Here is a 15,333-nt window from a genome sequence, read left to right on the forward strand (position 1 = left end):
CAACGAATGGAACTGTGCCACTGCAGCCACACACTTTCTTTTCTACTTTAATCACTTCACAATGAATCTAAAAGATATTCAAATGAGAATGAGATGTTAACAGATTAGTTGACCTCTCAGATGGACCAGAATTATATTGTTGCTCACGTGCTTCCAGTATTTTTTTAACTGATGAAGAGTGCTACATTCACACAAGAATGCCAGGAAACCTTGTAGCAAACTAAACCAGACTGTGTAGCTTTTACACACTGAGCAGCATTAAGTAACACAGAAATAAATGATTTAGCTCATCATGTCTACATCATCCATCAAATACCACTTATACTAATCCCATTTACCAGAACTTGGTCTGTAGCCTTCTATGTCTTGGTAATTCAAGTGCTTGGTTTAAAAATTCTGAGTGTAAACTTCTCCATCACATTTTCAGGTAGTGAGTTCCAAATTGCAACCACCCTTCAGGTAAAAGAGGCTTTCGTCAGAACTCCACTAACCCCTTTACTTTCAATTTGGTTCTTTGCTCTCTGGATCTGTTCATTATATGGAAACATTTCTCATTATCCACCCTATCTATGCCTCTCATAGTTTTATACTTTTCTATCAGGTCGCCTCCACAGCTCATAGGAAAACAAACACTGCCTGTCCACTTTCTCCTCATAATAATTAAAATCTCTTTGCTGTGAAAAAAATCCTACCATATACAATTTTCTTTTAAACCTTGCACTGAGTGACATTCCCTGGACCTACAAAGGCAATTCAATTACCCGCTGATGTTGCAAAAGGTTCAAATCATAATGGTTAACAATCCTAATTGTTTCCTGGATTGAAGGCATTAAGTACAGCAGCTGTTTGGGGTTTTACCTGTAAGGAAATACAGGTGACACAAGTGGATAAGTACCCTGAGTTTTAAATTTAAAACATTCTAGAGAATGCAAGGGAAAGCTGCAGTGAAGGTGCCAGAAAAAATCTTGTTTTAAATGGATGACCAAGGTTTTCTATATCACTTGAAGAATGTTAATGTGGAGAAACATCAACACAAAGCTATTCAGGAAAGGAATGCAGATGGAAGAAAACAAACGGATCGCCTAGAGAACACATCTTTTGCCTAAGGCTATTTATGAGAAAGGATCTCTCCCTTTTTTCTTGTTTTAGTACCTCTTTCCTCTTTAATGATTCTTGATCCCCTTTCTACTAAGCCATTTGCTTACATACCCTTAAGACACTTTCTGCAGATAAATGCACAAATTTAAATGTCTTCATTTCATTGTGAAATGAGCCCACTTGAGCCTGGCAATGATGTTTCATGAAGCAGATCTCATTAAAGTAGTGGCACATGGGCACTTTATAATCCTAATTAATTAATTAATTATTTTTTTTATTAATTAAGTGATTGGAAGGCTGTTAAATACTACTTGCAGAACACATTTGCTAACACTTTCCACCTTGCATTGATTGGCATAAAGATATAAGGCTGGGCCATTGCATGACCCTGACAAAGAATTTTCACCCTGCAGGGAAGAGTCAACTCTGCTGTCAAGAGACTAATGACTGTTTCATTTCAGGAAAACACACTAACAAATCTGAAGGTTCAGGGCTGACAAAGTAGAGTTCACGCCAATGTGTGCTGATAGCCCACAGCCATGAAAGGCCCAGGAGCAGTTCTCAAAATAAGGTGATGAATGAATGCATGACACAGCGCAGGGAACGTATGTGTTCGTGCTGATAGGGCCAAACTGTTTTGTAAGGAAATTTACTTCAAACTGGATAGAAAGTAATTCAGATGAAATAAAAGATGAAGGTAATTATTTAAGGTTTAGTCTTTTGCTATGCATCAGCATACTTTCAAATTGCAACACTCTTTAAAACATCTTTAGTTTATTCCAGAGATTAGATTTTAAAAGAACAATAGATTTAATTGTCTTTTCCACAAAGAGATGTTAAGATTTAAAATGTATTATCTTACTACAACCTGCTCTCGCTTGCAAATTATTTATCACCTCTTATTCAGCCGTTTCTGAGGAGTCTGAAAGGGAGCAAGTCAAGAAAATGAAAAAACAGATTCTGTTGCACTTGTTGGGGATTCAGGGTGTCCCAGGCAATAGCCGCTTTCAGGTGCATTTTCTGCCAAGAATGAGCCTGCAGAAGCGGATGCAGAACCTTGGAATCGTCGTTCAGGTGGCTGCCCTGAAAGAGCTGCGCTGTCCACCTGAAAGGGACAGCTGCAGGAGAGGCACCTCGGAGCGCACTCCAGCTCCTCTCCACTGTAGCTGTACTCCCACCCGCTGATGTGACATAATTTGAAGAATGACGAAGGAGAAGCAGAAGGAACACAGGATTATGGTGGACCTGGAGCAGGAAAGAGAAATACTGATGATGGTTTCAGCCTTTCTCAGTGTTCAGAACGAGATACCCTGCCTGCACACTGTTTCCAAATTCGTGCCAAGCATCTCGGACTGATGACGCCACTGCGACGTCATCAGCCCTCCCCTTAGCAGCTGTTTTCAGGCAGCTGCATTCAGGTCCCTAGGGGGACTTCAGTGTTCCTGCGATTATCCCTCCTGGAGTGGGTTAGAAAGCGTGCCCCGGAGGCGCCTCCTGCTTTTTCAGGTGGGTACCCCAAGAGCTGCATAGGGGTAGAATATTTGGCTTTACATCAGGGTATTCTGGCCACCTGAAAGAGCCTAATGTTGCACCCAATTAAAAATGTTCACTACATAAATCTAATCTCTGTAGTGAACTCCCTGCTATAAAGAGTCAGTTCAGTTCATCCAAACCAATGACCATATTGTTTGTTTGCAACAAAATGGAGTGAGAGATAAGTATCAGCCTGGATCCCAAGGATGACTCCCTAATCTCTGAGATAATTTCCTGAGATCCTTGCAGCCATGCCGAGAAGGTACGGTACCCCTCTTAGAGTCAGAAATATAGAGAGCAGAGGCAGTTTGTTCGGTCCATCAATTCTGTGCACACATACACCATTACTTCTTTAAATGATCCTATTCTTCACATATTTTCACTAATTTCCCCCAGATTCTTCCACTCACCTGCACACACCGGCAACCTACAGTGGCCAATTAACATCTACTGATCTGTTTTTGGGATATGGGAAGAAACTGGAGCACCCAGAGGAAATCTAGGCAGCCATCAGGAGAAAACGTAAACTCCATGTGAATAGAAGTCGAGGTTAGGATTGAAACCAAGGCACTGGACATGAGGCAGACCCTTTACGAACTGCATTGCAATGACACTCTCTTTCTCAGTGGAGCCCTCAGACTTGCCATTGGACAAGAAGAGGAAGACAAAGAAGGCTATGTTAGAGTAGCAATCAACATTTTTTGTGTTCAAATTTTTGAACCCACAGCTTTCCTAGTTCTAGCTGTTGAATCATAGATCACATTCCACCCTGTCGTAAAAGGTGAGATTTTGGTTTACAACATAATGTGATATATGAAATGCTATGAATTATAAGGTAAAATCTTTAGTCCTTTGCCTGTTTAAACAGTGAATAATAAATGACCTTTTCTCTTTGACAACATCTTCCAGGCTATGGCCTTTGATGGGTAATAGTTGTATTTAAAATTCAAAGCATGGGCTCATGACACTCCTGGGATACTGATTGCCACTTTTAGTCTAGTCTGGGTGGACTACTTAAAACTCCTTTCTTCTGTACAGCCGCAAGCAAAACATTGAAGGTGCAGAGCTGCAGACTAATCACAGCCTAAAGGGAGGCCTTTCTTTGTAGCCTCTCAAGTTTGCACCATATATGATCCTGAGGAATCTTGAGTGTGGATATAGTAAAGAAGTTTTCTCTCATGGGAGATTCTGGAGCTATGGGATAACAATTAAATGGGTAGCCACCAACAACACAGGATGAGATTTTTTTTCTCTTAAATTTGACATTTAGTCACGGAGCACCATAACAGGGTCTTCCAGTCCACAAACCTGTGCCACCCAAACACCCCAATTTACCTACAATTAGGTGTAATTGGGCAGCAAGGGATCGTGGGCTGAAATGGCCTGTTACCGCGCTGTACATCTAAATTAAAAAAATTATATTTAAATAATTTTAAATTTAGAATCATTTGGCTTGTATTATAAGGAGATAGGCTAGACTTTTCATCTTTTGCCTGGCATTTGCCAATCTACTGTCTCTGTCTGTCACGCATTGTCCCTGCTTGGTTCACCAAGAAAATTATGTATCAAAGAGCAGATGAAGGCTTGTAATAAGAGCTACTGTTCCATCAAAGACTAGCCTCGCAATTAAATAATGCTCAGTTCCATCTAATTCAATGCAACCAAAGGAATTGAATCTCCTTGGTTGTACAATATTGTCCATTAATGCATTAGAAGCCATTGAGATACTGAAAGTGATCAGATCCTTTTACCTTTTATTTATCTTCAAATTTAAACCATGGATTATGAAGCAAACAATATGTCAAAACTATCCGCAGTGTGTTTTCAAATCTTTTATTTTAATTTGCTGCGATGACAAATGAGTGAAGGACAAGGGAGCAGTCAATGAAATTTGTTGCCCGTGGAGATGATTGATGTGTCAACGGATTTGGTGCTTCATGCAAGCTGAATGACATTGGTGTAACAGAAATAACTGAAATTAAAACATTTCTGTTCACTTTATCTGTTTCTGACTGAGGCTGAAATTAATGAACAGAAAGGACTTCTTCAAAGCCTGTAAAGATAGTGAACTGAAATTTTAATATCATAAACTGTTCCTATTTCTGCCTTGGTGAGTATCAGTAAGGTAGATTTAGGGACAGGAATGAGCAGTAAATGCAAATCTTTCCAATCTTTCAAATTTTCCAAAATAAAAAATGAGCAGAACATTTGGTACAACAGAAAACTGTAATTAAACCTTGCTCTTGTTAATATAGTTCACCCTTAAAATATTTTGTTTCTTTGTTTCACACACACACACACACCTCTCTTATAATATATTTATATATATATATATATATATATATATATATATGTATATATATATATATAAATGTATATATAAAAGTGGCAGAATTATATATATATATATACACATATATTTCTGCCTCTTTTATTTGCCCTCTTCTATACTAATAATAATAATTTATATATTGCATGATAGACAACAGTTAGTATTGCTCCAGTGATCTGAGTTCAATCCTGCCCTCCACAAATGCCTGTCATTCTCTGTCTGAAATGCGCTCCCGTGGTGTTTGCCCATTCTCCAAGTTACTGCATGGATTTAATGGTTTTCTGCCATATCCCAAAGGATCTACTGGTTGGTAAGTTGATTGATTACTGTAAATTACCCTCAGATTTGTAGGTGGTGGAAAAATCAAAGTGGAGAGAAAGGGCATGTTAGAGAAAATGGTTACAGGAGAATGAAATTGATAGGAGAGTTAACACAAACTTGTAGTTGATGGCACAAATAGCCCATGCTAACTAAGTTGCCTAGCTGAGGTAGCCTGACCGATATCCTTCTAAAATGTTCCCATCTCTTTATCTGTCCAATTGCTTTTCACTTATACCCACCTCTAACACTTACTCAGGCAGCTCATTCCACTTGCCCCTAACCTTCTGTATGAACCCTCTCAGGATCTCTTTACTTATTGGGGACACATGAGAGACTGCAGATGCTAAAACCTGGCAGAACATACATTCTGTTGAAAGTCTCATCTTCCACTTCACCCCTTTGTTTCCCTGGCCTTTCTCTCCCTCTATCTGGCATCTGCCAGTCAACTGTCTCTGTCCATTATCCTTCACCTGTGCCGAGTCCACCAATCGCCACTGGCACTGGTATTAACGTTCCCACCATGACCTCCTTATATCAGCTCTCTCTCCACAATCTTATTCCTGATGAATCATTCCTGCCTGCAACTTTGAATATTATTTTTTTTCTCTCACTAATGTTGCTTGACACACTAGGTTCCTCTAGCAGATTGTGTGTTGCTCCCTTTCATTATTTCCCCTCTTACCTTGTACTGTACCTATGACCTCTAGATTTCCCTACCCTGGGAAAAAGCCTGTGACCATTCACCTTACCTGTGCCTTTCATAATTTTATATATCTCTCAACCTCCAATGCTCCAGGATGAAAACAACAGTCTATTTCATCTCTCCATTTGATCCAGCACTGATCTCTGTGACACGCTGCTGGCCAAATCCTCAAATCTGTAAAACAACCTTCTACTAATATGCTTTGATTCCTTCTACCAAGCCAAGTTTTATTCCAATTGGCTAGTTCAGCCTGGATCCCATGTGATCACACCTCCAGACCAATGGGATGTTCTCAACGCCTTGCTATAGTGCATGCAAACAATTTCTATGACCCTGCTCTCATCAATTTTCTTTGTCACCTCTTCCTAAACCTCAGTCATATTCACGAGACACAATTTCCAAAGCACAAAACCATGCTGACTATCCCTACCTACTCAGTGCTTGCTTGCCTTTCTAAATTGGGAATATCCTGTCTCTCAGAAGCCCCTCCAGATTTATAAAATCATGAAAAGTATTGATAGGGTGGACACTTCTAGATAGACACAAAAACATGAAGGGGATGCAAGGATATCCATCAGGTGAAAGCAGCATTGTTTTAATTTGAGTTGTATATCATGTTTGGCACAGACACATATGCCAAAGGGCCAGTTTCTTCTGTTCTACATTCAACTTTCTCACTACTGATGTTAAGCTGATCAGCCTGTAGTTCCCTAATTTGACCTTGCAGCACTTCTTAAATGAAGGCATGATATTTGCTGCTGTCCTGTCCAGTGACTAATGATAATACAAGTATCCTTGCCAACTGCCCAACAATTTCTTCCCTGGCTTCTCAGACTATTTTTGGATATACTTGGTCAGTTCTCATGGATTTATACACTTTTATACGATTTAAAATGCTATAACGTGGATATGTTTCAAGACATCACTATTCTCTTCCCTGAAGTTTCTAACTTCCTTGACATTTCCAGGACAATTGCAAATGAGAAATATTCAATCAAGAGCTCATCTGTCTCCTGTGACTCCACACGTATTCGACAACATTGATCCTTACAGGGTCCTATTCTCTCCACAATCACCCTTTGGTCTTAATATACATGGAATTTCTTGGGATTCTCCTTTTCCTTTTTTAATATTTTATTTAAATAATTGCATACATGTAGTAATCATAATTAATATAATAGAGATTTCAAAAAACTAATTAAAGTTACATATATGATGGTTTTCACACTATCCCAAAACCCCCCTCTCTCCTAAGCCCCTATAGTGACTCTATATGTATAAGAAATAAAAAGAAAGAAAATAAGATAGTTTTTGGATCACAGAGAGAGGTGTCAACCAGGACGTATCTTCAGATTCTTCATAAACAGTCAGAGGAGAATCTTGCAGGTCTAGAGATATAGGAAGAATAAAGTTAATCCTATTATTTGGGTATACAGGTTCCAAATTTGCAAAAAAAATAGGGTATTTGCTCCTCAAATTGTATATAATTTTTTTACAAAGATATGCAACTTTGAATTTCTGCATGGCACCTTGGTATACCCAAAGACATGTCAGACTTTCAACTAACTGCGCTGTTTGAGGGGGTATGATAATATTAAAAAGGACCAAGTTGAATTAATGAAATAACCTTGCTGGCCAACTCTTTCTAGACCTCTCAGAATTGTATTTTCCACAAATGTGCCCTCCTAGTCTTCTTGGTTTCAAAACATTCAATTACATTTGTTGCATTTCTGCTCAACTGGCGAGCAATTTATATCTTTTTTTAATTTTTTAAAAATTTTTCACACTGTTAACCACATCAATCAAAATACATACAAACATTTCCCTCTTAAATATACACAGTAGCATTTTCTCCCCTTTCCCCCCCTACCTTCCCACCCCCCTCCAAGCCAATTAAACATTCAACATATACAAATCAATAAAAACATTAAACAATGTCATCACACAATGAAAATAAACAAGAAAATTGTGTCATCTACTTTTACACACTGGATCAGGTCATTTTGTCTTCTTCTAATTTTATCATTTTAGGGGGTGGAGGTCCGCAGTAAGTCCTCTCTGTTGTGTTCCATATACGGTTCCCAAATTTGTTCAAATAATGTGACTTTATTTTTTAAATTATATGTTATTTTTTCCAATGGAATACATTTATTCATTTCTATGTACCATTGCTGTATTCTCAGGCTCATTTCTGATTTCCAAGTTGACATTATACATTTTTTTGCTGCAGCTCAGGCTATCATAATAAATCTTTTTTGTGCTTCATCCAGTTTGAGGCCTAATTCTTTACTTCTTATATTACTTAGAAGAAAGATCTCTGGCTTTTTTGGTCTGTTGCTTTTTGTGATTTTTTTTAATACCTGATTTAGATCTTCCCAAAACTTTTTCACTTTCTCAGATGCCCAAACAAGCAATTTATATCTTCATACACTTTAAAACTTACTCTTTTCACTGTCAATCACATCCATTGCAAACCTCCTCAATTCTTTACTACAGAGAGATAATGACCGAACATTGTGGAATCATATTGGTAATAGCCAAGCTGTCACAAACAAACTGGTCAACTGTTACTGTTTGCTTCTTGCCAATGAGCCAATTTTAGATCATTCATTATATTCTTTCTTGGATCCTGTGATTTTTCATATTCATGACTATCCTGTTATATGTGACAACTGCAAACTACTCCATAAAAGTAGCTTGTTACAACTGTTGGAGGTGGGAGCAAATGGAACCCATCTGCAGGATATCCCTACAGAGCTAGGAACTTTGGTTGAGCGTTGATGATGAGCTAGACTACAAGACATGGATTCCATGGTGCACCAAGGAGGGGCAAACTATCAGGACATTTTCAAGATGCAATAATACTCCTTAAATTAAGTGAAACAACTGTTACATCAAGAGAGATAGAGGGTGCTATGTCAAGGCAGGGAATGCAGAAGGTTGTGTCTCAGGGCTCTCAGCCTTGGTACTTGTCCAACAAGTGTGGTGATTCTGGAATGTGCACAGATTGTAAAATGAGCACATTAACCACAACAATTTAGCATGAGAGAATATAGTTTCTGAGGAAATGAAGAGAAATGTGGCAGAGATAAGGGGCAGTAAGGTTAGACACTGTTCTCTGCAGTTATGTGTGGCCAATCTGATGCCACATTAAAGGTAATTTCCTTGGAGTTGGAGAGAAATTAGAATAAAAGGAGGTTCTCATAAAAGAATATGAGTGGCTAATATTCAAATTAAAAGGCAGAACTGTCAAGGTTCTGACATCACTGACTACTCAGGTCCTCAAGATGGCTACAGTGGAGTGGAGGTAATTGCCCACCTCTTTGATGAATGCATATTCGCTAAGAATGTGTGGAGAATGATGCAAGGGTGTTTGGCACAGTTCATCCCCAGCAGCATGTGACAGAGTGCTCTCTGATCGACAGGCTGTTCCTGAGGACGCACACAGAGTCAGACATCCAGAACTGCTGGAAGACCATCAACTCGATCACACTTTGGTCTGCCCAAAAACTACTCGTCTTTCAGGACATGGAGATGTCAGTGAGGGAATGCTGCCCACTGGCACACTTCAGGCTGCAGGAATATGTTCTACTGGATGTTCAGAGGCTTAATGCAGCCATCACGAGGACCATGTGAGGAAGGACCACAGTGTAGAGTCCTCCCATTACTGGCCATTGAGGAGCTGAGACTGAGGTGAAGTCCCTCAAACAACAGAAGGGGGAGATGTGATAAGGTACCATAGGGGTGGTAATGATGTAATTAGAAAACAAATGTTACATGAACCTTGATGGGAATTTATGGATGTGATTGACAATCTGGGTGTGAAACGACTTTGAATGGTTTTCTCTTTTGTAAATAATTTATTGAGAATAAAGAATATTTTGAGGAAAAATAATTACATGACAATAAATAGTATCTGATTTGAAGATCAGAGAACTAAAAGATAGGTATAGGAGAAATGGTTTTAATTCATGTTGTACTGGCCCCAGTATTGGGGAAGGAAGGAGCTATTCTGCTGTGATGTGCATCATTTGAGTTGAACATGTTCTAGTGAATCAAATAACTAGGCTTGCATCCAAAGCATTAAACAGAGTTTAGATGAATAGTTCGAGAATTGTATGTTGACGCACCAACCAAAGAATATGCTATGTAAGATCTAGTATTCTACAATCCAACAGCTTAATTGGCAATTTTAATTGTTAGTTAAGGGATCATAATATATACAGAATTAAAAGTGTTTAATTTAAAAACAATTAAATTAAAACAAGTGAATTACAAATGTATCAGGAAAGATATGGCTATAATAAATTGGGAAATTATCTTAAAAGTTATTAAAATAAAAACCTATGACTAATATTTAAGGGTTTTATCGTTTACAACAAAAGTATATGCAAGTCTAACATACGAAGGAAAAATGATCCCACTATGGCTATTAAAAGAGGTTAAAGATAGCATTAGATCAAAGGAAGAAACATACAATTGATAGAAATAGCAGTATTTTAGAACCTAGCAAAGGTGGACTAAGACACAGAAGAGGATAAGAAAGTAAAATACAAGATTTACCTAGTGAGAAGCAGAAAACTAAACGTTAAAAGCTTTTGAAGGTAAGTAAAAAAGAGTAATTAATAAGGGTCCCTTACAGACTGAGACAGGAAAAAAATAGGTAGAATGGGGAACAGAGAAACAACAAAGAAGACATAGCTAACCTTCCTAAACTATCGTAGAGCATGAGAGCTGAAGTGAATAGGGATGTAGAAAGGTGGACAAGTCTTGAGAAATGGAATATAATGAGGAAAAAAATGAAATCATCCACTTTGATACAAAAACTGAAAAACTTATTTATTCTTTTTGGACGGAGAGAGAGATAAAAGTGTTGGTGTTTAGAGGGATTTGGGCATCCTTGTATATTAATCACATCAAGTGAACATACAGGTTTTAAAAAAAAATTAATGATATTGCACAACAGATGGCCTTTCTGGCCCATGAAACCCTTGAGCACAAGAGAGTGGATCAGGCTTGAAGATGACTTGTACTCCATACCGTGTTCAAAGGAAATCTTCACTTGTTGCTTAGTGAAAGACAAACTGGGTACTTTCCATGTGCTGTTCTAACTTGTGTTAGAATGTCCATGAGCCTCTGCTCATTAAAAAAAAATTAGACACCGCACAAGAATAGGCCCTTCAGGCCCATGAGCCCGTGCCGCCCAAAAACCTAAATGAACCTGTAGGGTGGGAGGGAATTGGAGCGCCCAGAGGAAACCCACTCAGTCATGGGGAGAATGTACAAACTCCTCACAGACAGCGCCAGATTTGAACCCGGATTGCTGGCACTGTAATGGCATTGCGCCAACTGCTAGGCAAACCGCCTCTTCCATAATGTGATTGTTTGGATTGAACATGCAGAAATGAAAGAAATGTTGGTTCTTGCACCTTCTAAGGAATATGGCTGGTGCTGCCAAGAAGAACGTTATCTCTAGCCGTTTATCACTTCACTCATCATCAGTGTGCTCCTTTAAACTAACACTTCCCATCGGGTGAAGGATAGGACAGAGTATTATGATGGTTTTCATCCATTAAACAGTAATTTATAAACACTGATGCATGGACAGACTGATGCCATAAAACAGAAATCTGATCCTATTGGTATGACACTAGCAATGTTATATCCCTTCAGTCCACTATGTCAATGATCATCAAATAAGGTGCATTTGAACAAGCAGCACTTTAAATAACTACGTGGTGGATCATATCCCAGTAATAATTACCTTTTTAGACATTAAATGGTTCTTCTGAAATAGGTAGAATTTGGACTAAGAAGGTAAATAGTCAAGTTTATTATTAAAACTGTGTATTTGGTTTTCTTTCATCGATGTCAATAGAGTGGAAAACTGTCAGGAATCTGAGATTAAGATGATAAAGATCCTCATTTTGTAGGCCTGATAGTCAGTACAATTTGATTGAAATTTAGAATTCGTGGATTGTTTACAAAATGAATCTACATTTTAACCCAGTCGCACTTAGATGTGGGTCATGAACACCTGAAATATATGGAGAACTTACACCCTCTCTTCACTTGATTGGTTTGGGCAGTGGGTGGGCCATCACATATTATCCAGCATTGTTGGAAAGAATTGCTATTTCCTGGTCAGTCATTCGAACAACAATTTCCAAATGAAATGCGTTGTTTTGTTGGAGAAGAGAAATAACAGGTTTATCTTGTTCCTTTAATTGTAAAAGCAGAAAGTCCTGAAAACACTTAATTGGCCAGCTAATGTCTGTGGAATGAGGAACTAAATTATCATTCTTTTATGGCAAATATCATCACCACAAGATCAATAATATTTTCATTTGTTTAGTCACATCATAATCGCCCAGTGAGGTTTATAGAAGTATTGAAGGAATGCTTGTTTTGTGATATCACTTCCTTCCCTTGAATAAGGGTGTCATCATTAAAAGCTGGGTGCGTGAATTAAGTCCTTTTAGCAATAACATTACAGCACACTGCAGGCCATTCAACCTGCAATGTTGAACAAACCTATGTGAACCTATTCCACAGCAATATATATTTTCCATCCTTCTTTTCCACAGGAAAAATAATATCAGAATGACAAGAAGAAAATGCTGGTGCTATTATGTGGAAATCAAAGAGGTGCATGAGGATGAAAAGAATAAGAGAATAGAAGGAAATACTGGCAGGAGGTTATTAAGGAGACAGGAGGAGACAACTTTATTTTTTTTAAATTTAGACATACAGCATGTTAACAGGGCCTTTTCAGCCCACAAGACAATCCTGGCAAATTACACCCAATCGGCCTACACCATATTTTGAATTGTGAGAGGAAATTGGAGCATCTGGAGGAAATCCATGCAGAGAACGTACAAACTCCTTACAGACAGCACAGGATTCGAATCCCGGATGCGCTAACCACTACATTAACTGGTCAAACACAAACACCAGTAGACATGCTTGACTAAGTGGTCTGTTTTGCTGATTTCTTTATTATTAAATGCAGTGCGAGTTTTGCAATCTTTGATTTGATAAATGTTCTAAAATGTAATACGTGAACAGTGTTGTTATCATCTCCTTCTAACAATCACCAATATATTGTCTAACTTCCAGATATATAAATAAACAAGAAGTGAAAATAAATGGGGAATTCTTGGAGTGCAACATCAAGTGCGAGTTAAACAAATACATGCACAGGTGTCTTTACTGTTTGGGCCATTTTCCAAGATTGGACATAAGCCACTTGAGAGCCCATAAATAGATCAATGAAATGAAAACCATTATCCTCAACATGAGGGATAGCCATGATGACTATAGGTAGATAGACAGACAGATATATATATATATATATATATATATATAAAACTATATATATATATATATATATATATATATATATATTTAAACTATGTATATATATCTATATCCAGCTGCGCTGGATGGGTCACGTCTCCAGAATGGAGGACCATCGCCTTCCCAAGATCGTATTATATGGCGAGCTCTCCACTGGCCACCGTGACAGAGGTGCACCAAAGAAAAGGTACAAGGACTGTCTAAAGAAATCTCTTGGTGCCTGCCACATTGACCACCGCCAGTGGGCTGATAACGCCTCAAACCGTGCATCTTGGCGCCTCACAGTTTGGCGGGCAGCAGCCTCCTTTGAAGAAGACCGCAGAGCCCACCTCACTGACAAAAGGCAAAGGAGGAAAAACCCAACACCCAACCCCAACCAACCAATTTTCCCTTGCAACCGCTGCAATCGTGTCTGCCTGTCCCGCATCGGACTGGTCAGCCACAAACGAGCCTGCAGCTGACGTGGACTTTTTACCCCCTCCATAAATCTTCGTCCGCGAAGCCAAGCCAAAGATAGATATATATATAAAACTATGTATATATAAAACTATAAATATAAACTATATAAAATACAATGAAGCAATTGCCTGGAGAAGGGATGAGTATAGATGGGTTTTCAATGGTTGGAGTTAAATGAGAAAGTCTGAGAGGTTGGGGATATGTGCAATGCACAAATGTGCTGGAAAAACTCAGCCTGTCCTGTGGCGTCTATAGGAAGTAAAGGGTAACCAACGTTTTGGGCCTAAGTCCATCAAAGTATGAGCAAAAAAACAAGCAGGCATGTGTAAAAAATGGTGGTTGGGGGGTGGGGGGGAGATAGGAGAGGAGTACAGCCAATCAGGTAGGTCCAAATAAGATACAGGTGGGAGAGTAGAAGAGAAAACTTCTGAGAGGGAAGGAATGAGGTGGGGAGAATCATGAAAGGAAATAGAAAGGGAAAGAGAGAGACTTAATGGAAATTGGCGAAGTCAATGTTAATGCCATCTGGTTGGAGAGTCACCAGATGGAACATAAGCTGTTCTTCATTCAATTTGCAGGTAGCCTTGCTTTGGCAGTGCTCAAGGCCATGGATAGACATGTCGGTGTGAAAATGGACACTGTTGGGTGAAAATGGTATATGGAATTATCACAACCTTATGTTTCCTCCAGGTGTGTGCTCTCTCACTAGAGATTTGCTCCTCCAATTCTTGTTGAATATTGGGCAGTCTATAATAGAATCCCACGAATGTGGTCTGGCCTTTCCCATTTCTCAGCTCCATCCGTATAACCTCAGTAGACAAGCCCTCTGGTCTGTCCTGCATGAGCACAACTGTGACATTTTCCCTGACAGGCAATGCCACTCCTTCTCCTTTCAATTCCACTCCCCCCAACCCCCCCCCCCATTCTATCATGTCTAAAACAGCGGAAGTCTGGAACATTGAGCTGCCAGTCCTGCCCCTCCTACAACCAAGATTCTCTAATGGCCACGATGTCATAATTCCACATGCCAATCCATGCACTAAGCTCGTCTGCAACAATACTCCATTGAAATAGATGTACCTGAGAACATTTCCACCATGTACAAGCCATTGATTTCTAACAGTGCATGCAATTTTCAAATAATCTTTTCCCTCCTCTGTTCCTCTACCTGCTTTGCACTGTGGTTCCCACCCCCCTACAAATCTAGTTTAAACTCACCAGAGCACCACTAGCATAACCTCCACAAGGATATTAGTCCCCCCTCCAATTTAGATGCAAATCATCCCATCAGAACAAATCCCACCTTCCCTGGAAGAGAGCCAAATGATAAGAAACCTGAGGCCCTCCCTCCTGCATCATGTCTTTAGCTGCGTGTTAAGCTGCATTATCCTCCTATTTCTAACCTCACTAGCACGTGGCATGGGTAGCAATCCTGAGAACGCAACCCTGGAAGTTCAATCCTTCAACCTAGTGCCTAATTCCCTGAACTCTCCTTGCAGGATGTCCTCACCTTTCCTACTCACATCAT

The 15,333-nt window shown here is 39.2% G+C and overlaps 1 long non-coding RNA gene across 2 annotated transcripts in view; it reads right to left on the reverse strand.

Annotated features, from left to right (window-relative positions):
• Window positions 1-15,333, reverse strand: part of LOC138735535 (uncharacterized) — an 81,696-nt gene that overhangs the window by 16,691 nt on the left and 49,672 nt on the right. Inside the window, exon 4 of one of the 2 annotated variants that reach the window (XR_011339750.1) lies at window positions 7,058-7,375. The exons of the other annotated variant lie outside the window; for it this stretch is intronic. This is a non-coding gene — a long non-coding RNA (uncharacterized lncRNA). Of the gene's footprint in view, window positions 1-7,057; window positions 7,376-15,333 lie in introns of those variants that run through there. 2 annotated transcript variants of the gene reach the window in all.

This window comes from Narcine bancroftii, chromosome 6 (genome assembly GCF_036971445.1).
Source record: "Narcine bancroftii isolate sNarBan1 chromosome 6, sNarBan1.hap1, whole genome shotgun sequence".
Classification (NCBI taxonomy): domain Eukaryota; kingdom Metazoa; phylum Chordata; class Chondrichthyes; order Torpediniformes; family Narcinidae; genus Narcine; species Narcine bancroftii.